At 46.6% G+C, this 20,111-nt stretch overlaps 1 long non-coding RNA gene across 2 annotated transcripts in view; it reads left to right on the top strand.

The window, feature by feature from the left end:
• Nucleotides 1-764: 764 nt before the first annotated feature.
• LOC120369203 overlaps nucleotides 765-20,111 on the top strand; it is a 119,040-nt gene continuing 99,693 nt past the window's right edge. For both annotated transcript variants that reach the window (XR_005582996.1, XR_005582995.1), the window contains exons 1-2: nucleotides 765-880; nucleotides 19,569-19,749. This is a non-coding gene — a long non-coding RNA (uncharacterized LOC120369203). The remainder of the gene's footprint in view (nucleotides 881-19,568; nucleotides 19,750-20,111) is intronic.

The following is a 20,111-nucleotide window of genomic DNA, read 5'->3' as shown; positions in this document are numbered from 1 at the left end:
CAGGAGGACAGAGCCCCCCCCCCAGTAATGTGGGATGGGGAGGAGGGGATGGGGAAAGCGCAGGGGCGGAGCAGGGAGGAGTCATGTGGGAGGTTACGGGGGAAGGGTCACGTGGGGGGTGTCACGTGTCCCCCCCCCTTAGCTGGTGCCCCCCTTTGTGCCCTTCCCACTAGTCGCCTATGGCAGGGCTCCTAGGCGCGTGAGGGGTGGTACTGGCAGAGGCAAAGGCTGCTGGGCAGGCACGTGGAAGCCCTGGCCGGGCTGAAAGAGCGCGCCCAGCAGCACAACCAGCAGCAGCTTGCCAGGCCGCAGCCAGCGCAGGCCCAAATGTCAGGCGGAGCGTGTCCGCGTGGGCTGGGGGCCCATTGACTGTTCTGCCCTGGGGGCCGGAATTGCTGTCAGCAGGCCTGGCCACAGAGAAAGAAAGAGACAGAGTGACGGAGTGCAACCACCGGAAGGGGCATCGGCCTGGCTGAGCTAATCCCCTGAACTGCCAGGAGGCGGCGCCCTCCAGCGGTGAGTCGAGCACCTCCTCACCAGGGATATACCAAAAATGCTGTCCTGGGGTCAGATTAAAAGAAGCTAATATGCCTTTACAGAATTACAATGATGGGGCCTACTGGGCCCACCCTGGCAAGGAGGGGTTAATGAGGGCATATGGATGCAATTGGCCCTGCCCCACTACACCTGCAGGAGAGCTCAGGTGTGGAGAGGGGTGTTAAAAGGCGAAGGCCCACTCAGTTTGGGGCTGACCAGGAAGGAAAACAGAACTCTATTTATCTGTTGGTGAGAAAAGCCTGGTTTTGGAGACCGACCAGGGAGGCTTTATGAAGACAAGTTCTGAGTTGAAGGGCAGGGTCCTGCCAAAGACTACGTGGTTGTGAGTTTGTAATATTCCTTTATTTTTGCACTTTAACACCCTGGAAGGAGTGGGACTGAAGTGTACCTTAGCTGGACGGCTATAGCATGAAACCCACGAGAGGCAGCAACTGACCATTGGAGGCCCTGTCACTGGGTGAATAGTGCCCTGGTGGGCCACAAGGGTGCACCACGGAGGTGGGCCCTGACACAGGCAGATAGAGTATTAGGTTGTCTCCCTTCCACTGTAACTTCTAAAGGTTAGAGCAGGGGTCGGCAGCCTTTCAGAAGTGCTGTGCCGAGTCTTCATTCATTCACTCTAATTTAAGGTTTTATGTGCCAGTAATACATTTTAACGTTCTTAGAAGGTCTCTTTCTATAAGTCTATAATATATAACTAAACTATTGTTGTATGTAAAGTAAATAAGGTTTTTAAAATGTTTAAGAAGCTTCATTTAAAATTAAATTAAATGCAGAGCCCCCCCAGACCAGTGGCCAGGACCCAGGCAGTGTGAGTGCCACTGAAAATCAGCTCGCGTGCCGCCTTCAGCACGCGTGCCATAAGTTGCTTACCCCTGGGTTAGTTACTTGTAACTGAGGGAAATCCCCCCCCCCACACACACACTAATGGGCAGAAAATGGCTATACAAGCTTAAGTTGGATTGGAGCGAGGTACACCATATGCCAGCCAGAGTGGTGGAATTAAAAGAGAAATACAAAGGTGTATCTAGTACAGACATGGGTTTGGTAAAAGGCACACCAGCGAGGTTGGTTGTGTCTGACAAGGCCATTCCTGAAGGCAAGGCTGTCTGTGCCATGTGCCCTGTGAGACTCTGTGGAAAAGCAAATAGTGGAAATCCCACAACGTAAACCTCCCAGATGTTTCTGCCTAAGGCAGCCATTGTTGGTACAAACTTACACGAGAGACATGAAGTGGGGAAAAGATGTGATAAAGTAGATACTGGGACCAGGGACATATTCGGTAGAGGTAACAGGGGAGATAATGAAGAGGTACATTTATCTGGCAACAGGTAATCAAAGCTCAGTTCAGTTACAGGACATGGCCCCTAAAGTTAGTAAAGATGGGTATCCCTTTGGACAGAGGAGGAGGAGGTGGCACCAGAAAATGGAGGCAGAGAGAGGGAAAGCAAGAGTGCTCCTGGTGGGGTGATCTAATACGGAGCTGGAGAAAGACTGTCACTTTCTCTCCGTGGCAGGTACCACCAGCCACCATGAAATTGCAGAATCTCCCATAATGCTAAACCAGAGCTTTTTAAAAAATTGATATTGTGTTTTGTTAAGTAAGGAATATAAAGGGAAGAAGGGTGGTGTATCGAGGTCTGTGTTGGATTTGCAAGCTATTAAGAGTGTGCATGGCAGGAGGTTCCTGCTCCTGCTTGCAGGCTAAAGGGCTCTGTAGTGAAGTCAGCAGTCAACATGGAAAGAACCAGCCTAGAATGAGGTGGGGCGAATTGCACCTTTCTGCCTTGGGGAGCAGCCTGCTTTGTCTCTCTCTGATTTTTGTTTCTTGTGTGTTAAAGTTCTGGATTGAAGAGCTAAAGCAGTGTTACATTGCAATCTTAAACGTATTTTATGGGTTTTATTTAAAACTTCTCTGTATGCTGTGAATATAACTGGCAGCTTGGTGACAAAATGCTGCAAACAAATGTACAAATATAGATCAAATTTGTACATTGCATTTCTAAACTAAGGAGAGCAAGAGGATAATTTGTTATCAGGTACCTTATGGTAAGGGAGGTAGGCTTGCATAAGTAATTAAGGATAAGTAATTAGGGAAAGTAGCTCTGCATGGGGCTGACCAAATGCCCAATGAAGTCAATAGAAGTCCCAGCTTTTGAGGTGCTATGTATCTTTGGGAGAGGCTAAGCAAACACAGCTCTCCTCAAAGCCTGTGAGAGTCATGCATGGATTTGCTCAGACTGCAGCATTATGAGGGACTGGAGCATCTCTGTCTGGCCCTCCAGTAGCTTTATCATCTGTTCCAGTCCATCTATCATCTACTCCTGTCCCTGTCTCCTTTCCAGGCTATCCATCCTGAGTTTTTCATTAACTCTCTCCCTCCACGCTCTTGTTCCGCTATCTGCTGTATCTGTTGCCTGCAGCACTTCGTGAGACATATCCTCCTTACTCCCCCTGGTTTGCCGCCTTATCTGACGGAGGCACTCTGCTGGTGTGGAGGAATGGGTCCTCAAGGACACTTTGGCAGAAGCCAAAGAAACAGTGACAGTATTGTGAGTGCACTCTCGGGCATGAATTGTAAAAGTTACGTATACCTCCTTCTCACCATCCCTTGGCTAGCACACCGCTCGGGGAGAGTCCCAAATATAGTGAGTTCGGCACGGGGGATGGGGAGATTGGGCAGGGGGACTGGGCTAGAAGGGACAAAGGGTCTGGGTGGTTTGCAAAAAGGGTCACTACATAGGCCTAGGAGACTATTCTGAATATTGGCAACCTTTTCCACACGCTGGGGTAATCAAACCTGCTATCTTACTCCTGAGGGTAACTTGGGATCCATGGGTACATACGCTATATGTGTGCGGCTTCAGACCAGGTCCGTATGCTGTGTGCTGCTTTGATCCCTGCAGAAATAATTTCTGTTTGGCATGGCAAAGTTTCCTGTAGTGGGGGGAGAAACAGGGCAGCTCTGCCCAGGAACCTGGGGCAGAGGATTGCAGAGTACCTACACAAAAGATTCCTAGAGATCTCTATGGAGGATTCCCAGTTTCTAATCTGCCCAGGCCACGCCTCCACTCCACCTCTTACCCCAAGACCCCACCCTACATCACCTCTTCTCCGCCTAATTCCGCCCCCTCCCCCGAATGCGCTGTGCCTTTGCTCCTCTTCCCTCCCCGCAGCACCTCCTAATACCGCGAAACATTTGATCTGCAGCAGGGGCTAGGTGCTGAGAGGGATGGGGAGGTGCTGATTGGAGGGGCCGGTGGGCAGGAGGTGCTGGGGGGAAGGGGAGGTTTTGTTAGGGGGGCTCCTCCTCGGCTCCCCTCCCACCTGCCACTTGCCACCCTGTTCGCCTCCTCACCCCGCTTGCTTGCCCACCTTGCCTCCCGCCTCACCTCCCCGCCCGCCTCCTCACCATTTTATTGAAGCACGGAGCCCTGCAAAGCGCAGGGCATGGGGCGGTCGCCCCGATTCGCCATACCCCAAGGACGGCTCTGCCTGCAGGGCAGCGGAGTTCAAACTGCTGACTGGAGCGGTCATGATGGACATGATTGGACACCTCCTGGAGTTAGGGCAACATAAGCAAGCACAGTGTCTACACTGACACTGCGTTGTTTTAACTACATCACAAAAAGCTCTGTGCCTCTCATTGAGGTGGGTTTAGCAGGGGAGTGACATTGGAGGGAGGAGAATTTCAGTGTGTAAAATCCACTGTTTTGTCGATGAAAGCAGACTTTTGTCGACAAAACTTTGTAGTGTAGACAAGGCCTATGTTCTTGGGAAATTTGCAGAGGAAATCATTTGTAGAGCACACAAATTGCAAATGACATCTTGGCAAAATCAAATCCACAGCGCCTGCCCCCAAGAAACCCATTTATCACAATGCTCAACAGCACATAAAACTGAAGAGGTGGGATCAGACACACACACACTTTTTTTTTCTTCTCCATTTTTCAACAAGTGCCAGAGCAGAGTTTGTGTCTTTAGTCACAAGAAGATTCCTGGAACAGCGAGGTCAGATACATCCGGGCATACTGGGAACTTGGGAAGAGTAGGATGGGTTTGAGTAGCTAATTGTTGTGCACACCAGATGTTTTTGAGACAATGGGATTATGGTTCCATATACACTGACATTTACTAATGATAAAGATGATCCAATGATTTGAGTTTGGGAGGTGGCTGCTAAACAATGGATTTAAAGATAGACCTTCCAGGTGTTCCTGAAACTGGGGTGAACAGTCATGGAAAAGCACGATCCAGATGTATGGGGATCCTGCCACCAAGCAAGACAGCAGTGATTTAACTTTCCTGTCTTGTATGTATAGAGACAGGAATTTATGGTTTCTTCCAGAGGGGCTGGAACAATTTTCATTGTGGGGATGCTGAGAGCCATTAAACCAAACTGTAAATCCTGTATATAATGGAAACCACTTCAAGCCAGCACCCCCAGTATCCCTAGCCCCAGCATGTATGGTTTCTTCATTGCTAAGGATTTACTAGTTGCTGCACTATTCTTGAGAGGAAGACCGTATTTCCTGCTTTGACTGTGCTGCACTAGGAGACATGGACCTTAATATCTGGGTGTATATTTTTTTCTAAACTAAGTATTTGGAGGGTAGATAACTTGATGCTACACGGCCTGAATATACAGTATTATGGATGACCAAATACAGATGAGTAGGTCCTGAAGAAGCATTGCCCTCTCTATGGGACAATATTAAAACAGTTATCGGTATTATTACCCAAGTCCTTACAGGAAAACTAATAGGAGATGCAACACCAAACAGACCTGAACTGAAAAAGGGAGAACGTAACAGACAATGAAACACAGGGGAAAAAAAAAAGTCCAGAACCTCCACTGGCATAATCCGGTGTTGCTTCTTTGAACACAATGAAGCTATTACAATGTACACCAGCAAAGGACCTAGCCACATCTTAAATCACTCCTTGCTGGTTTTGATGGTGATTTAATAGGTGGCATTTTGATGTCTGAGTTGTTTCTGAACCAGTCTACCAGCATGGTGATAAGAGGGCAGGACAGGCTGTTTTTCAGCTAACGTAGTAAGTAAAGCCCCCACATTATGAGTTATTACTATTTAAGTATTGCCCAGGCAGGCATCAAACCCTTTTAGGAAAGAGAGAACAGAGAGCTACAAAAATAAAAAACGAAGGTCTAATGACTAGATTTCTTCAGTAGTCTGAGGAAACCCAGTAAATGTATTGAAAATCATATTAAATTAATATCAAACTTTGATAATATATGAAGTGCCACATAGAGTAGTAAAATAGGGAACCTGATGGACTCTAATATTGTAATTAGAATGGATACAAAAGGGAAGTTAACTATAAGTGATAGGGCTTTAGGCAAACAGCTTTAGGCAAAATATTGTCAACTTTAATGATAGGGGTTAAATCTGGGCCAATCCTGTTAGGAACGAAAGAATCCTGTTGCATTCTTATTGATTTATTTTAGTTTAAGTGACTAAGTGAAGAAGTAAGGCTAATGTTGGCAATCAGACATCCTGATGCTATCAAGTTAGGGAAATACACTTGTGGTGAAAGAGGCAATTAATAAAAGGAACTGAAACCAAATTACAGAGGGGTAGCCGTGCTAATCCGTATCCACAGAAACAATGAGGAGTCCAGTGGCACCTTAAAGACTAACAGATTTATTTGGGCATGTAGACATCCGGTGCGGGGCTCGGCCCCCTCTCAGGTGCGGCCGGGAGTCAGGCCTCCTCACTACACGGCCTAAATCAGCAGTTCAGTCTCCAAAGGTCCAAGCCCTAGGTCAGGGCGGGGCAGCGAACAATAGTCTAAGGGCTCAGACCCTCAGGCAGGGGCTGAGCAAAACCAGCAGTAATTTAAGCACAAGCCCTCAGTCAGGGCGGGGCAACAGACAGCAGTTCTGGGCTCAGACCCTCCGGCAGGGGCTGAGCAAAACAAACAGTAATTTAAGCCCCAAGCCCTTAGTCAGGGTGGGGCAACAGATAGTAGTTCACAGGCTCAGACCCTTAGGCAGGGACTGCGCAAACAACCAGTCAGTGAAGCCCAAGCCCTAGGTCAGGGCGGGGCAGCAAGCAATAGTCCAAGGGCTCAGACCTTCAGGCAGGGCTGAGCAAAAACACAGCAGTTCAGGGGCTCAGACCCTCAGGCAGGGGCTGAGCCAAAACACAGCAGGTAAGTCCCGACTCCTATGTCGGAGCAGCGGTGTGAGGGGGGAGACTGCCACCCGTGAGTAGGATGGCAGGGGGTACACAGGCCCACCCACTCCACTGTGTCCCAGCCCGGGGCCCTAACAGCGGCAGTTAGTCTGCTGCTGTGTTGGTGGGGTCCTGACCGCAACACACCAACATTGGCTCACAGTCTGCTGTAGCCAGACTGGGATCGGCTACCCCCGGGCTACTTCCAATCTCCCCTTCCATGGGTACCTGTTCATCTGTAGCGTCCTCCGCCGGGTCCCACACCATGGGCTCGGGGTGTTGAGCGCTGGATCGGTCGGGCGGCTTCTCAGGACTCTGGGCAAGGGGACGCTCGGGCAGCTCCTTGGGGTACCGGGCTCGAGGAAGGCTCGGCCAGTCCTCCTCAGGATACCGGGCTCGGGGAAGGCTCGGTCCAGCAGGAGCTCGGTCAGGAGCGTCTGTCCTCTCCGGCCGCCGGGCTGCAACTGAGCGCTGGGCCTGGGCCTTTATACTTCCTGTCCCGCCCATTGACTTCCAGGGGGCGGGGACAGGCGGCAGTGGCTCCGCCCACTGTGGCGGCTGTTCTGGCTCCTCCCTCTCAGGTGCGGCCAGGAGCCAGGCCGCCTCACTACACGGCATAAGCTTTCGTGAGTAAAAAACCCACTTCTTCAGATGCATGGAGTGAAAATTACAGATGCAGACATAAATATACTGACACATGAAGAGAAGTGGAGAACCCATGTTGACAGGGCCAATTCAATCAAGGTGAACAGAAATGGAAGATCTATACAGCTATTCTGGCCTGCAAGAGAACAACAGTTCTTGAAGTGACATTGCATTGTATAATGAACAGTAAAAACAAGTTTAAAGAGCATCTAATAATATGAAGTGACTTTGTATAAATTATATGAACTTTAAAACTAACATTTCAGCAGCTAGCAGAGTGTTGATGGAGAATCTGCAACTTGAGCAAACATAACTGTGAAATTGGCCAAGGGATGCACCACAAAGGAACCCATGGAAAGCAACTTTAGGAGCTTAGTTGCTGACAGGAGCAAACCAGCTGCCATTCAGGGTATGTCTGGAGATGGTTGTACCACTATTTACAGACTAACTTATCTTACACAAGCTGGTGTGACAAGATTAATTGCACAAAAAAATTGGAAAATTCCAGTCCTAGTTGCAAGGATTCAAAAGATGATGTCTTATTCCCTGATTGGATGGTGAAAGAAGACAACTCTAATTTTGCTTTGACGTTTTTAAATCTTTGGAAGACTCCAAGAAGAGGGCAACCAATGTGGATTACCCAACTGAAGTAGGATAAAATGTCCTATCTCTTTCAGTATATCTCTTCCCAAAATCTGAAGACAACTCAAGAGAAGAAGAGTGAGGTCCTGGACCAGCCACCTGGGACTCCTCCTGATGTCATCAATACCTAGCTTGAATAGATCCCTTTATCTGTCTTTTTCTACTTTCCAGCAATTTAGGTGTTGGTGAAGTACAACCACCTCTAGACTGGAAGGATGTAGCTGGTAAACAGCTTTATCTTATTCTAGCCTTGTGTTTTATGGGACAGATTTTCCAAAGAGCTCAGAGCCAGATAGTTCCATGCTCAGCACCCACAATCAGGGCCAGATTTTCAAAAGAGCTACCCACTGTACAACCAAAGTGCTGAGCTCTTGAAAATCTGATCCTGATTGTGGCCAATAGTGGGGATTAATGCAGGGATCTCCAGAGCTAAAGACATGAGTTGGGCAGACTGGAAAACAACAATTCCTTAAAAACAAACAAACAAACCCAAATTTTGAGGTTTTGGAATTTTTTTTCATTTCAGTGAAGAATAAAACATGACCTCTTGAAATTGTTCATGAAAAATCTGAGACACCTACCACTGTATGAGCAACAACATGATAGAACTTAGACCTGAATCTCCCACATCCCATGTGAGTGCTATAACCACCGGGCTATTGAGTCAGTCTCTCTCATTCACCACTAAATTCCATCCTGCACCTGAGAAACTTTCCCACAAAATTGTCACTGAAATCAATATGTTTTCATTAAATGCTTTGGTTTTGATAAAACAGCATATTTTGATGGGGGAGGGGGTTGTCAATTTTTTTGACTAGCTTGATTCACAAGTCTCCACAGCTTGAACCCAAGAGTCAGGCTCTGCAGGGAGGACTGTAACTGATTCTCCCCCTTTGTGGATTGCAGGCAGGGGGGATGCATAACACAGACAATCAGTGGGCTCATCAACACAGAGCTTTTTTTGAAAACTCTGCCCTAGAGCTGGGCCAAAAAAATTTGAACAGAATGAAAAATTCTCATTTTTGTTGACATTCTCTATGGAACCTTTTGGTTTGTCAATGACACAAAAAAAGGAGACATTTTCAATTTTATATTGTCCTCCATTCTCTCATCTCCTCTGACCCTCCCCTTTTCCCACAGGAACATTTTTCAGCTTTGTTGTTTCATGGGAAAAAATGGGAAGTATAAATGAAAATGGAGCTTTTCAGTACAATCCAAACCTCGGTTGATGGAGAACCTTGGCAGTTCTCTGTCACTCAATCCCACCTTAACCTGCTCATGGAATTCATGGAGGATAGGTCCATCAATGGCTTTTAGCGTCAATGGTGTCCCTAGCCTCTTTTTGCCAGAAGCTAGGAATGGGCAACAGGGGATGGATCACTTGATGATTCACTGTTCTATATCATCTGGCATTGGCTAGTGTCAGAGGACAGGATACTGGGCTAGAAGGACCTTTGGTCTGACCCAGTATAGCCGTTCTTATGTTTGTACCTACTCCCTTTTGAAGGAAGATCCTTCAATTTTTAAACATAACAGACCTGGGCTGGATGCAGCAGACCATGCATAAACATTCCAGCTTATATTAAACATTTAACACACAGCTGTTGAGCTGCCACTTATTATGGAACTGAAATGAAGGAGAAAAATACAGTCCAATTTTGTTTGGGAATTTTGCCAGTGGCAATTGGAACAGGAGTGAGCCTGTGATGGATACTAAATGGGCTTTCTGTTTATCAGCAGACTGATCATATAACAGTGCGAAGACATGGTGCCTAATTCTACTCTCTTTTACCTCCTGTTGAGTTCAGACAGGTAGATCTGGTGTAGCTGACAGTCAGATTTGCCCTGAGTTGTGTTTACGCATTGTAACTGGCAGTTGGAAGCAAAGTTCCCATTCAATGCTTTCCATCTATTGGTGACAGTTCCATTTCCCCAAGTGCTCTATCTCATTAGCTGAGGATCTCTATTTCTTACACATGAACCCACATAATCCTGCCACTTTATATTTAACAAAGTAGTGAGGGCAGACATGTTTTCTTATAAGGACCCCCACCAAGCCCCATTGTTTGTTTGTGTTTATTGAGGGAGAATTAAGAGTGCTGAAAGGTAGCAAATTGTCACTTCTCTTGGGCAGTAACTTACTATCTGCTGAGCAAAATTCAAGAGCCCAACTGTGGTGAAGTCAGAGCTGCTGTACTCCACATTGGATTCCTTGGACACGACTTTAGTGGGTGTAACCTAGCAGAGAAAATTCTCCTCCTTCTCCTCCACATAGGGCACGGTGAAGACCAAAAGGAGGTTGAGTATGAAAAGAAGCATGTCCCACTGCACAATGGGCAACATCTGGAAAGGGAATTCCTTTCCCCAGCTTGTTTCCCCTTCCCCCCAGTCTATACAACTGCTAACGTTTTCTTCCTCCCTCACTTTCCACAGGAAGTTCAAGCTTCTTGCCTTCCCTACCTGGGTCTGCACAGTTCATTCCTGGCCTACATCTCCGCTCTCCCTGTCATCCTTAGTGGTGTTGCAAGTCTCACAATATTTGGTGTTTGTTCCTAAAGCCCCATCTGCTGCAATCAGGAGACCCTCAGCTTTCCATTGCCCTCATGGGAGGGAACATGGAACACCCCAAGCCACGGATCAGCTGCAGTGCTGCGAAGACCAGCCTGCTTTGCCCCTGGAGTCCTGATTGACTGGGGATGGGCAAGTAGAAGAATCTGGCCTCTCCATGCACTGTTTCCTAGATAGCTGGGAAATCCCACCCCTACTTCCTGCTGCCAGCTCTTCTCTGACTGGAGGCTGGGATTTCCATTCAAGGAGAAACTGGGTGGCACAGTGGTTGCTGTTGTAGAGACACAGCAGGTGGCGAGTTTGAGCTTAGGGCTGGAGACAGGCCTGGGAATTGTCTGTCTATGTAGCCACGATGACCTTGCAGCGCATGCAAGTATCAGCTGGAGTCCAAAGGAAAGGAGGTGCCCCGATCAGTGACTGAGAGGCTGATGCTAGGAGGTGGGGAGCAGTGGGGCTGTGTGCTTGCTGACCAAGGTGAATGTTGCTGACAATGTTAATTTTTGTTTGGTTACTGATGAAGGTGTTGGGGTGACCTCTGGGTGAGTGCCTGCATCCCCTACGGCCGTTGGAGGGGCCTCCACCCCAAGGCCAGGGATGGGAGTTAGTTCCAAACTCCCTGGGAGGGTAGCCCTGGCCACAGGAGAAAAGGTTTGAAAAGGTGAAGCAAGTGCACCGTAAAGGCTCCGAAACCAGAAGGTGTCAAAAGAACGTGAAATGATTTTTTTTAAACCTTGTGATTTTTGATGGTTGGAGTTAGCTATACAGCATCTGTCCCCACATCACCCACTGCCTGTGTTCCACCCCGTACCTCTTTCAAATCCTCCTGCGGAACTCCTCCATAATGGCCCTTTATACTTGGACTCCCTGCCTCTCCGTGTGTCACCAGACACCACGTCCACCTCGCTCAAATCCTTCCATTGGCCAAACATCTGCCAAGGAGCCCATCATCGTGAATCCGTAGAACTGAACCCTGATTTCCAAGGATCCTCAGTCTATGCACAGTTTAAAAGCTGCACATCTTGCCCGCTCCACGAGGCCACAAACCTCCCTCTCCAAGGAGAAAAGGCAGCAGCAACTCTGCAAAGAGGGAGGGTTTTTTTGTAGCAGTTTCCCCATTTTATTTTTTTTTCTTGTGATTGGGGAACATTTAGCTCCAGAAACTTATTATCTAGGGCAGTGGTTCCCAAACTTGCTCCGCCGCTTGTGCAGGGAAAGCCCCTGGCAGGCCAGGCAGGTTTGTGTTCCTGCCACGTCCGCAGGTTCAGCCGATCACGGCTCCCAGTGGCCACGGTTCGCTGCTCCAGGTCAATGGGAGCTGCTGGGAGTGGTGCGGGCCGAGGGACATACTGGCCGCCCCTTCCAGCAGCTCCCATTGGCCTGGAGCAGTGAACCGCGGCCACTGGGAGCCGCAATCGGCCAAACCTGCGGACGTGGCAAGTACACAAACTGGCCCGTCCCGCCAGGGGCTTTCCCTACACAAGCGGCGTCCCAAGTTTGGGAACCCTGAACTAGGGGTATGATTATTACTTCTATTTCAGCAGCCCTTAAAGGCCAAAACCAAGATCTGGATCCCTATAAAAACACATAATAGGAGAGAGTGGGTGTCCTGAACAGCTTACAATTAGGGTGATCAGATGTCCCGATATTATCAGGACTGTCGCAACATCAGGGGCTTTGTCTTATATATGCAACTATACCCCTGCCCCACCCCGGGAAAAAAAGGTGTCTTGATTTTTCACACTTGCTATCTGGTCACCCTACTTACAATCTAAGTAGAGAAAGGCTTGGAGAGGTAACTGAGGCAAAGCACGTAGCAAGGTCAGTGGAAGAACTGGGAATTAACTCTGTCTCTTGACTCCCAGTTCATGCTTTATCCGCTGAACCATGCGGCTTCTCTAACATTCAGGGATTGCCTTGAAATGACTAGGTCAAATCAGAAAGGATGTTCTAGCAAGAGAATGGGACTCTGAGGCCTCCCACACTGAATGATAACACATCTGGAGCTTTTGCTGGAGATCAAGTCATTGTGTTTTAAGGTCTGCATGGAATTTGTTTCCATTTTTGTAAGCTTGTTTAGAAAAAAACCTCGACGACCTAACAGTGACTGCGTGCTTCTGTTTTATAAGAAGGAGATATCTGATAGCAGAAGGCTCTTTCAGCTACCAGATTCCAATGACTGGAAGCTAAAGTTTGGCAAATTCAAACTGGACATAAAGGTGAATATTTTTAACAGATAGACTAAATTAACCATTGGAACCAATTCCCAAGGGGTGGGGTGGATCCTCCACCAACTGGTGTCCTTTAATGAAAACCTTTAAAAGCAATGGGGAGACGGAATGTCACGCTCAAACCTAGAGATGGTATCTGGACTACCGCTCATTAGATGCAATAGGGGGAGAGGCTGCACATCTGTTGACCTGTTCTGTCTCTACATTCCTCACCAGCACAGAATTCACTTCCCCAAAGCTTCTGCTTAGTAGCACTGGTTGTGATTTTAATTCCTGCCCTTAACTCTGAAATAAAGATGGGACTAAAAAGTAGAGTTCACCCCGGTCAAACCCATCGACATGCATGTTACATCCACTGTGCATTGGCAATGGTGTCTTGAGTGCTGGTGCCAAGGAAGGGAATGCACGGATCTATGAACCACAGAAGGGCAGAGATAGGGGACCAGGAGAAGCCATAAGAACATAAGTTAACTTTTTCTGTTAATTTCTTGCCAGAGGAAAAAGAAGCAAGGTTTTGATTGTAGATCTTTGTGTTAAGCCATGGATGTGATTATCCCACCCATGCTTGGCAGATGCTCGATGCGAGAACGAAACCCCCACCACGACAGCAAGGGAGATCACTATATTACAGCACAAAATCGATGCCCAGGCGGTGCTGGAAAGTTGGAACCTGTGTGAGTGCCAATAAACAGACCCCTGGGCAAATTGATCTCAATTTCCCCTGTGTCTTTGCACCCATTATGGCCCCAGGCATCACTTTTGTGTGTAAATAGCTTCCTTCTTTTCACAGTGCAGAATTGATCAGCATAGCCTAGCTCGAAAGACAGCTATCAGCACAGGCTTTCCAGTAGACCTGTAATTTCAGAAATAACACCGATTGTGGCTTCAGCACGGAAGACAGAGAAAGGAGTTGGAGGAGGCAGAGACAGAGACAGTCATTTTCCATCAAACTAAGAAAGTTCACATAGAGATTCCGGGCCTGATCCTCAGTGGGTATAAATTGATGTCACTCCATTGAAGCCAATGGACAGCAGTGTTCCCATCTCTCCATATTTCTTCCTCCTCCATGAAGCCAATGAAGTTATTTTAATTATGTGGCCATAACTGGGTTACTCAGAGTATTATGAGCTGGACCCACTTCCTCTCACTTACTTCCTGATTAGTTCGTAGGAGACCCCCATCCCCATTCAGTTGTGATACAGTTAAATAAAACAGTGAGTTCCCAGCCTGGAATCCTGTGAGTAGATTTATTTGTGTTGCACTGAGAGGTCCCCTTTGCAAAAGAGTTATAAGAATTTTTAGCAGCTCAGGATCTGGCCTCACAGTGTGAGGAATGGCTTAAGTTTTCCCCTGAGCTCTTGCATAATCATGTAACTCAACTCTATTAGGCAACAAAACCAAAGAGGTAGTCAACTGTCATAAAACGCCACTTGAACGTGCAAAAGGAAATATGTTCAGGGTCTTGGCTGGCTCTCCATGCTCTGCTTGCTTTATCCTGAGCTCTGAGTGCCTGGCACAAAAATACAAGTAAATCTGAAAAAGGGAACTGAAGTTGGACATATAAATTCCTACCAGAGCCACCAAAGAGATGGGTGGTCAGGGCCAGGAACTGTAGATTTGCTGTTGCTTGTGCATTCTGCCCCCAACCTTATCCCCTACCTGCAGCCATCCAGGACAAAGGCATTACTTGCCCATCCCTATTCTTGCTGTCCTGCCCAGAATTGGGGAGAGATGTCATCTCTAGCTTTGATAGTTCTACAGCCCCCCTCACTATTGTATCTTAGCATCTCACAGTCTTTAACTTCATAACATCCTGTGAAATAGTGCAGTGTTATTAACCCCAGTTTACAGATGGGAAAACTGAGGGACAGAAAGGCTAAGTAACTGGCCAAAGGTCACACAGGAAGTCTGTTGCAGATCAGGGAAGTGAACCTGGGTATCCCAAGTCCTAAGCTAGTGCCCTAGCCACTCCACTATTATCCATCCTTAGAAGCCTGCCTGAGAGAGCTGTTTATCTGTAGTTGCCTTTACTAGTTGTGCCAAGTCGCTCCTCAAGACTGTGCTTTCTGTTGCTTTTGCAAACAGTTCTGTCATGGGTATTATACCCCTAATATGGGCAGGGCCATGCACATATTGGCTCCGCCCTGCTTTGGCTGCACAAAGTGGGATTTACTCTTCCTCTGATCTCTTACATGTGGCACATCCCATTTCCTGCTTAGGTTTTGCACATTTGCTGCTTCTGTGCATTTTTTTTACGCTGTTTGGGGAGATCTCACCTATGTGTTAGATTTATGTTTTTCATTTGTTTTAAATGACTTACGCATAAGATATTTATCTTACTAAGAACTGGACCAAAATGCATAACAACAAGCTGGCAATAATATGTATAGCCGTCCCCCTCTAAATTTTTTCTTGTCCTGCTGGGCATTTCTTGAACTGCAGGGTGAATTCGATCGAGTCATTCAGAGTTTCTGTAAAATAAGGTTCTATTGTTCTGCAGACTGGAGGGATTTTAATACCCAATGCGTGTGTTTTACTACACTGCATTCTATGTGCATATGGGCCTGTTCCCATGTAAATGAATGCAGTAGGAATTTTGCCATTGGCTACAGTGGAATCAGAATCAGGGCTTCAAAAACTTTATAGATACTCAATCTGAACAAAATAAAACACACAATTTCAATAGGGAGAGATTTCCAAATGCATAAGCAGGCATGTAGGAGCCTTCCTCCCATGGACTTTCAATGAAAGTTAGACGCTTAGCTGCCATTTGTGCCCGTAAGAAATTCCTCCATGGCCACTACAAGGTCCTACTGTTGGTGAGCTTAGCTGAAAGGATTGAATGGGCCATGGAGACTTGAACCCACTTTCATTCTTAGAACTGTTTCCTCCAGCAATGAGGCAAGAAGGTTGGCGTGTGCGGGTCAGACTTTCCTGCTGCCACCTGGAGCAAATGAATCTCAGTTGGTGGAGCCGTCTGTCTGGTATCTTTCACCAGTGCTAATTTGACTGTAGCAAATGCAGTCTCCAAAATATCTGATTTCCCCCCTCATTAAAGCATTTTTCTATTATTATTAAACTGCAAAAATAAAAGTACGTCTGGGCTTAGACCGTGGAAGATAAGTTTTAGCCTGGAGCCAATTTTTACAGCTGAGAAATAAAGTGAGACGATGATAGAGAAGCTGACAGACAATTCACTAAAGCAGTGCTTAGTGCAATTGCCATCAGAAACTCTCAACAGGAGCAAGTTAATGTTTTCTGCCATTTATAGGAGATTAGGAGAACAAAATACTGAAATTCTGACTAATACAATTTTTAAAGCATTGCTAGGCTCTGGCTTGGGTTTGGTATCTTGCTGAAGAGGATACAGTGAGTGATAAATCTCTGTCCTATTCTGCAGATTTCTTTCCTATGTTACTACATCCCCACTTTCTACCCAGAAAGGCCTGGATTCTGATCCCCCTTATTTGTACTGAATAGCATCTTGACCCACTCATATTCCCAATGATGTCAGTGGAACTATTTGTGGACCAAGGTGCTGACCAATAGGAGTAAGGAACTGGCAATCTGGCTGGAAGTGCGTGCTTTTTTTTGGAGTCTCATTCCAGCATACAAGAAAGTAATGCGCCCCTGCCCCTTCCATCATTCACTGATGCCATATAATCCAACTGACTGGGGCAGGTGTTAGGATCCTTTCAGTGCAGAGAGCACTGTAAATGTATAGTCCTGGCTCGTCTAAATTCCTCCTCAATTCCAGCCCTGCAGAGTTAATTCCATTGAACAACATTGAATTCCTGTTTAAAAAGTCTTACCTGCAGAGAAAGAGGACTTTTAAAGGGTCGAGCTTGTCTCTTCAATGCACCTCCGTTGTCTCTCCATGAACTGGATGGTGAACATTAATGTCCCACACCCACTTGATGATCCAGCAGTCAGAAAGCTTTGAAGAGCGATAAAGAGCAGGGGAGTTTCATCGCTACCTGGTTGGTAACACTTCTTACTTTTAATGTATACTCACTGTCCTTTGGGCTGACGCATCAGATATTAGAGCAGGGGATGATAGAATCCTATGAGCTAAAGGTAGAGAAGACCGATCAGGTTACAAGCCAGTCTCCCTGCCAATACCTACAGGGTACTCTCTAGTGCCTTGTACAGAGAAATTTTAAATATGTCAATGTGCTAAAACATATTATTTGTCCTAAATAGAGATAGTCAGAAAATGTTTTGTTTTCATGCAAAACGTTGAGGAGAGTATGAAAATTACTTTTTTCCCCAAACTTTTTTCAGTGGAAAATTTTGACTTTTCATAGAAAAACTGAAAATATAAATATTTCAGTGCTGACCAAACAAAAACTTTTTAAATTCCGCCAAGAACTAATTTCACCCCCTCTACCCTAGTGTTGTTTTCATCTGAAAATGTTCAGGTTCTGGGTTTTCGGTTTTCCAACAAAAACGGACATTTTTCTAAGAAAGCAGATACTTTCTGTGGAAAAATGTTTAGTTGAAAATTCAATTTTCTGTTGGAAAAAACATTTTGATGGAATATATTGGAGCAGTTCTAGTCCCAAAGTATTCCCTTGGGAGGTACAGGCTCCCTGTGTGCAGTAGGCTTGTCTGAGCTTCCTGACAGCTATTTCCCTGGAGGGCAATAAGGACACCCTTACTGGCCCCCAGGGTATGTTCAGTGCCTCTCCAAAAGCCAGCTGGCAAGGGGCATAGTAGCTGCAGTGTATCAAGCCATTCATACTGGCTTAGGAACAGGAGAGACACTTCTAACGGACAGAGGAGGATAATGACTTCACTTCCAAAAAAACCTTGGTCACCCCTATATGCTGGATAAATGAGCAGCTACAACTGTTCTTGCAGGGATGACAGGGTTTGCTCAGATGAAGGCACACTTTGCAATTCCCTTTCCTCTCTCTGCTCACAGGGAACAGCACTGGTGTGATGCCTGCCATAGTACAAACCCAGGACTTTACAAGCTCATATTAACCTCTCAATCATTAGTTACATTTCAGGACCTTGCTACAAGCAGGTGAGCCTACACCCCACAAGAGGATAATAACTGATTACACGTGAAGGTTAGCAATGATCTGGCAGAGCTGTGTTTGGCACAAGAGCAAGGATGGGGCACAAAGGTGATTCTGGGATTGGGCAAGGACCAATTCAGCCCTGGGGCAACTTATAGCAGCCTCAGGCTTGAGTTAAGCTGCTGGAAACAGCCCTGAAGGAGCTCTTATGTCACCGAGGGGTTGCAGAAGTTCTGTATTACTCTGGCCACACCCCTAACACGTATACTACCTTGTAGGCTTTGATATCTGAATTTGGTGGCTTGTGCCTAGATCTATGTGAAATATAATACTCTGAGTACTTAGGGCTATTGCAAGAAGACAAGCGGTTAAATATTTTACAGGTACGTCAAACAACTTGGTGTTATAGAGAGGAGGGTCTCCAAATATCACACTTTCCTTCTCCAGGCCCCTTCCTCCCACGCACCTCCATGCTGCCGACGGTAGAGAGCTATAAATACGCTCAGTTTTTGTCAACTGCAAAGATAACAAGCACTAGAACCTCTTCTGATAATTAGATCTTAGAAGTCAGCCCATCTGTTTGTGTTTATGCACTATCCAAAAGTATCTATTTTAGGAACGCTAACCGCAAGTGAGGTCCAAAAGTCCTTCTCAATAATTATGCACTTTCCTCCTTTTGTGAAACACACATTTAGTACCCAGTTGACCCTAGCGGAATTTCATTTTCTACAGAAGATCTGGGCTTGCAGTAATTGGCCACCTGGAAATTTCCCTAGAGTAAATTTAAAACACATATTCCTTATCAGTAACTGAAAGGCAGTTAGTCCCATTATCCTCCCAAACAGCGGCACATAACTTCAAAGATTCACTTTAGCCTCATTGGAGAACTTTGAAAACATTCCCCATTGAGGGTAAGTCTACACTTACTGGCTGTAGAGTACAGACATTGCATGCCCCTTCAGCATGGGTATTAATAGCAGTGTAGACAGTGGGACACAGCTTAGGCAAGTAGAATAGAAAGAAATGCCAGAACCCTAGGCTATATGTCCTACATGGCTCTCTAAATGCCCAAACAGTGCTTCCTGTGTCTGTACAGCTATATTTAGCATCCTGCTGCCAGAGCCTTTCCTGCCGCAGTGAAAAATGCTCTAGTAGTGGGGAGAGGCACTGGCAGGAAACAGGCAATAGGGAAAGGCTCCAGCAGCTCACCTCTGCCAGAGCCTTTCACTGCCATGTGTAGCAGCCCACCTTTCACTGCGGTGTGCAGTTACACATAGCCTACGCACCACTGCAAGTGCAGACCAGGCTGCAGACAGAGCTGTGCTTACATACAGTGGATCTTAATTTTTTTCTCCATATTTTTCCTCTCCTGCTGAGCAATTATGACTAGGTAGTTTGCACAGAAACAAGACTGTGATGATATGGGGGATATCATTTGCCTGGGGTCAGAGGCCTGTGGCTGGCTGGCTGATTAGCCCCTCCTGCTGCACCTGGGAAAAAAGCTGGAACTAAACTGGTCGATCCTTATTTAAAAAGGCAGCAGGAAATTGTTGTAGCAACCAGGCAAGGTACTAACAAACTTCAACAGGGCTTTATTTTTAAAGTGGAAACCTCTTTACCAAGCTGCTGCTGCAAACCTCTGTAACTTCACTCTGCCTCTTCAACTCCTCCCCCCTCCTTCCTGTTTCCTGTCCTTTCAGACTCCCAACAGCTGGTGCTCCCAGTTCTAATAATCACAAGCAACATCTCAACACCCCAGACGTGTAAATGGGAGATGGTAAGAAAGCTGAGGGGCCAGGAGCCGTGCTCTCAGTGGACTGCTACTGGAGCAACTTCAGAGAGGAATTGCTCCAGAAACCACCTGGACAGAAGGGAGACTGTGTGAGTCCTTTTATTTCTGAGCTAAGAGCCAGAAAATGTTGCTGAACTTACTGGTGTGAGGGACAAACTTGGGGAAAGGGCTACTCAGTCTGCACAAACTTTGAGGGAAGAGCCTGAGAGGTTTTGTTTTGTTAAGAAGGCTTGAAATAAAAACTAACCCTGCTGGAAACTGTTTCCCTGGATCGTGTCAGAGAGCTCAGACAGAATTACCCCCAGGGTGTGAGCTGGTTCCTCAAGAGCAAAACCTGGTCCTGTAGGAGACCCCAATTCATATGAGATGTAAGGAAGGCCCCAATTCTTTACAAGGATCTTTATTACTTAGCAGTTTACTTTCCTCTGCTCTGTGTCACCCACCTGTTGTC

This window comes from Mauremys reevesii, linkage group 7 (assembly GCF_016161935.1).
Source record: "Mauremys reevesii isolate NIE-2019 linkage group 7, ASM1616193v1, whole genome shotgun sequence".
Taxonomy (NCBI): Eukaryota; Metazoa; Chordata; order Testudines; family Geoemydidae; genus Mauremys; species Mauremys reevesii.
The sequence above is the reverse complement of the archived record's forward strand: the minus strand, read 5'-3'. Positions and strand labels throughout refer to the sequence as shown.